At 41.4% G+C, this 5,000-nt stretch overlaps 1 protein-coding gene across 1 annotated transcript in view; it reads right to left on the bottom strand.

Annotated features, from left to right (window-relative positions):
* Positions 1-5,000, bottom strand: part of LOC112239631 (disks large-associated protein 3-like) — a 313,170-nt gene that overhangs the window by 8,374 nt on the left and 299,796 nt on the right. The window lies entirely within an intron of this gene.

The raw sequence follows: 5,000 nt of genomic DNA, 5'->3' as shown, positions 1-5,000 counted from the left end.
CATTATGTAATGAAGTCCCAATGGGGATGAAGTGGAGGGATTATCTGTCACGAACCTCGCCGAAGATGGTGCCTCTTCCTGTTCGGGCAGTGCTCGGCGGTCGTTGTCGCCGGCCTATTAGCTGCCATCAATTCCCTTTCCGTTTGTTTTGGGTTATTGGGTAATTGGTTACACCTGTTTTGTATTAGGGTTTGTTTGTAGGGTATTTTAGGGCACTAGGCCCGCTGGGTATTTGTGCGGGCTTGTTTTTTGTTACTCTGTGTTTGATGGTGTGATTTATTCGTGTATTTATTCTCCGGACCATTTTGTCCTGTTGTTTGGACTGGCAACGTATATACGCCCTCTGTGTTGGCGGGACTGTTTTGTTGCGCTGGGGAATACATTTGAAAAGAAAGACTGAACCCTGCTCTCTGCGCCTGATTCCACCCACCACTCCTAGTTGATCCTAACATTATCATTATGTAATGAAGTCCCAATGGGGATGGAGTGGAGGGATTATCATTATGTAATGAAGTCCCAATGGGGATGGAGTGGAGGGATTATCATTATGTAATGAAGTCCCAATGGGGATGAAGTGGAGGGATTATCATTATGTAATGAAGTCCCAATGGGGATGAAGTGGAGGGATTATCATTATGTAATGAAGTCCCAATGGGGATGAAGTGGAGGGATTATCATTATGTAATGAAGTCCCAATGGGGAAGAAGTGGAGGGATTATCATTATGTAATGAAGTCCCAATGGGGATGGAGTGGAGGGATTATCATTATGTAATGAAGTCCCAATGGGGATGAAGTGGAGGGATTATCATTATGTAATGAAGTCCCAATGGGGATGAAGTGGAGGGATTATCATTATGTAATGAAGTCCCAATGGGGATGAAGTGGAGGGATTATCATTATGTAATGAAGTCCCAATGGGGATGAAGTGGAGGGATTATCATTATGTAATGAAGTCCCAATGGGGATGAAGTGGAGGGATTATCATTATGTAATGAAGTCCCAATGGGGATGAAGTGGAGGGATTATCATTATGTAATGAAGTCCCAATGGGGATGAAGTGGAGGGATTATCATTATGTAATGAAGTCCCAATGGGGATGAAGTGGAGGGATTATCATTATGTAATGAAGTCCCAATGGGGATGAAGTGGAGGGATTATCATTATGTAATGAAGTCCCAATGGGGATGAAGTGGAGGGATTATCATTATGTAATGAAGTCCCAATGGGGATGAAGTGGAGGGATTATCATTATGTAATGAAGTCCCAATGGGGATGAAGTGGAGGGATTATCATTATGTAATGAAGTCCCAATGGGGATGAAGTGGAGGGATTATCATTATGTAATGAAGTCCCAATGGGGATGAAGTGGAGGGATTATCATTATGTAATGAAGTCCCAATGGGGATGAAGTGGAAGGATTATCATTATGTAATGAAGTCCCAATGAGGATGAAGTGGACAGGAAGCACAGTTGAAGTCAAAAGTTTACATACATCATTAAAACTCATTTTTCAACCACTCCACAAATGTCTTGTTTAACAAACTATAGTTTGGCAAGTCGGTTAGGACATCTACTTTGTGCATAACACAAGTAATTTTCCAACAATTGTTTACAGACAGATTATTTCACTTATAATTCACTGTATCACAATTCCAGTGGGGCAGAAGTTTACATACACTAAGTTGACTGTGCCTTTAAACAGCTTGGAAAATTCTAGAAAATGATGTCACGGCTTTAGAAGCTTCTGATAGGCTAATTGACATCATGTGAGTCAATTGGAGGTGTACCTGTGGATGTATTTCAAGGCCTACCTTCAAACTCAGTGATTCTGAAAATCAAAAGAAAGCAGCCAAGACCTCACAATTTTTTTTAATAGACTGGTTCATCCTTGGGAGAAACACCATGGGATCACGCATCCGTCATACCGCTCAGGAAGGAGATGCGTTCTGTCTCCTAGAGATGAACGTACTTTGGTGCGAAAAGTGCAAATCAATCCCAGAAAAACAGCAAAGGACCTTGTGAAGATGCTGGAGGAAACAGGTACAAAAGTATCTATATCCACAGTTAAACGAGCCCTATATCGACATAACCTGAAAGGCTGCTCAGCAAGGAAGAAGCCACTGCTCCAAAACCGCCATAAAAAAGCCAGACTACGGTCTGCAACTGCACATGGGGACGAAGATTGTTCTTTTTGGAGAAATGTCCTCTGGTCTGATGAAACATAAATAGAATTGTTTGGACATAATGACCATCGTTATGTTTGGAGGAAAAAGGGTTAGGCTTACAAGCCGAAGAACACCATCCCAACCGTGAAACACAGGGGTGGCAGCATCATGTTGTGGGATGGTTTTGCTGCAGGAGGGGCTGGTGCACTTCACAAAATAGATGCATCATGAGGTAAGAAAATTACGTGGATATATTGAAGCAACAGCTCAAGACAGTCAGGTAGTTAAAGCTTGGTCGCAAATGGGTCTTCCAAATGGAAAATGACCCCAAGCATACTTCCAAAGTTGTGGCAAAATGGTTTAAGGACAACAAAGTCAAGGAATTGGAGTGGCCATCACAAAGCCCTGAACTCAATCCTATTGAACATTTGTGGGCAGAACTGAAAAAGTGTGTGTGAGCAAGGAGGCCTACAAAACTGACTCAGTTACACCAGCTCTGTCAGGTGGAATAAGCCAAATTTCATCCAACTTATTGTGGGAAGCTTGTGGAAGGCTACCTGAAATGTTTGACCCAAGTGAAACAATTTAAAGACAATGCTACCAAATACTAACTGAGTGTATGTAAACTTCTGACCCACTGGGAATGTGATGAAATAAATAAAAGCTGAAATAAATAATTGTCTCTACTATTATTCTGACATTTCACATTTATTTATTTATTTTATTTCACCTTTATTTAACCAGGTAGGCAAGTTGAGAACAAGTTCTCATTTACAATTGCGACCTGGCCAAGATAAAGCAAAGCAGTTTGACAGATACAACGACACAGAGTTACACATGGAGTAAAACAAACATACAGTCAATAATACAGTATAAACAAGTCTATATACGATGTGAGCAAATGAGGTCAGATAAGGGAGGTAAAGGCAAAAAAAGGACATGGTGGCAAAGTAAATACAATATAGCAAGTAAAACACTGGAATGGTAGATTTGCAGTGGAAGAATGTGCAAAGTAGAAATACAAATAATGGGGTGCAAAGGAGCTAAATAAATAAGTTAAATACAGTAGGGAAAGAGGTAGTTGTTTGGGCTAAATTATAGGTGGGCTATGTACAGGTGCAGTAATCTGTGAGATGCTCTGACAGTTGGTGCTTAAAGCTAGTGAGGGAGATAAGTGTTTCCAGTTTCAGAGATTTTTGTAGTTCGTTCCAGTCATTGGCAGCAGAGAACTGGAAGGAGAGGCGGCCAAAGAAAGAATTGGTTTTGGGGGTGACTAGAGAGATATACCTGCTGGAGCGTGTGCTACAGGTGGGAGATGCTATGGTGACCAGCGAGCTGAGATAAGGGGGGACTTTACCTAGCAGGGTCTTGTAGATGACATGGAGCCAGTGGGTTTGGCGACGAGTATGAAGCGAGGGCCAGCCAACGAGAGCGTACAGGTGTTAATGGTGGGTAGTATATGGGGCTTTGGTGACAAAACGGATTGCACTGTGATAGACTGCATCCAATTTGTTGAGTAGGGTATTGGAGGCTATTTTGTAAATGACATCGCCAAAGACGAGGATTGGTAAGATGGTCAGTTTTACAAGGGTATGTTTGTTTACAAGGGTATGTTTGGTAGCATGAGTGAAGCATGCTTTGTTGCGAAATAGGAAGCCAATTCTAGATTTAACTTTGGATTGGAGATGTTTGATATGGGTCTGGAAGGAGAGTTTACAGTCTAACCAGACACCTAAGTATTTGTAGTTGTCCAGGTATTCTAAGTCAGAGCCGTCCAGAGTAGTGATGTTGGACAGGCGGGCAGGTGCAGGTAGCGATCAGTTGGAGAGCATGCATTTAGTTTTACTTGTATTTAAGAGCAATTGGAGGCCACGGAAGGAGAGTTGTATGGCATTGAAGCTTGCCTGGAGGGTTGTTAACACAGTGTCCAAAGAAGGGCCAGAAGTATACAGAATGGTGTCGTCTGCGTAGAGGTGGATCAGAGACTCACCAGCAGCAAGAGCGACCTCATTGATGTATACAGAGAAGAGAGTCGGTCCAAGAATTGAACCCTGTGGCACCCCCATAGAGACTGCCAGAGGTCCGGACAGCAGAACCTCCGATTTGACACACTGAACTCTATCAGAGAAGTAGTTGGTGAACCAGGCGAGGCAATCATTTGAGAAACCAAGGCACATCTTAAAATAAAGTGGTTATCCTAACTGACCTAAAACAGGGAATTTTTACTGGGATTAAATGTCAGGAATTGTGAAAAACTGAGTTAAAATGTTTTTGGCTAAGGTGTATGTAATACTCTGACTTCAATTGTCGATAAGTCCTTTAATGATGTACTGAAGTCCCAATGGGGATGAAGAGGACAGGAAGTAGATAAGTCCTTTAATGATGTACTGAAGTCCCAATGGGGATGAAGAGGACAGGAAGTAGATAAGTCCTTTAATGATGTACTGAAGTCCCAATGGGGATGAAGAGGACAGGAAGTAGATAAGTCCTTTAATGATGTACTGAAAATAATAAACATAAAGCAGCCAAACTGGCGTTGCATATTATCCTCACGCAGGAGCTAGAGATGCTAACTACTACTAACTGCTACTAACAAACAGTGTACCTAATTGATAGCTAGCTAACTAACCAACAAAATGCTAACTAACGAACTAACAAACTAGCAAACTAACAAACAAACTAACTAACTAACTGCTAACTAACTAAATAAATACCTGCTAATAAACTAACCAACTAACTAACTAATGAACTAACTAACTGCTAACTAACTAAATAAATACCTGCTAACTAACTAACTATATAACCAACCAACAAACTAACTAATAACTAACTAA

This window comes from Oncorhynchus tshawytscha, linkage group LG13 (assembly GCF_018296145.1).
Source record: "Oncorhynchus tshawytscha isolate Ot180627B linkage group LG13, Otsh_v2.0, whole genome shotgun sequence".
Classification (NCBI taxonomy): domain Eukaryota; kingdom Metazoa; phylum Chordata; class Actinopteri; order Salmoniformes; family Salmonidae; genus Oncorhynchus; species Oncorhynchus tshawytscha.
This window is presented reverse-complemented; position numbering and strand designations above follow the sequence as displayed.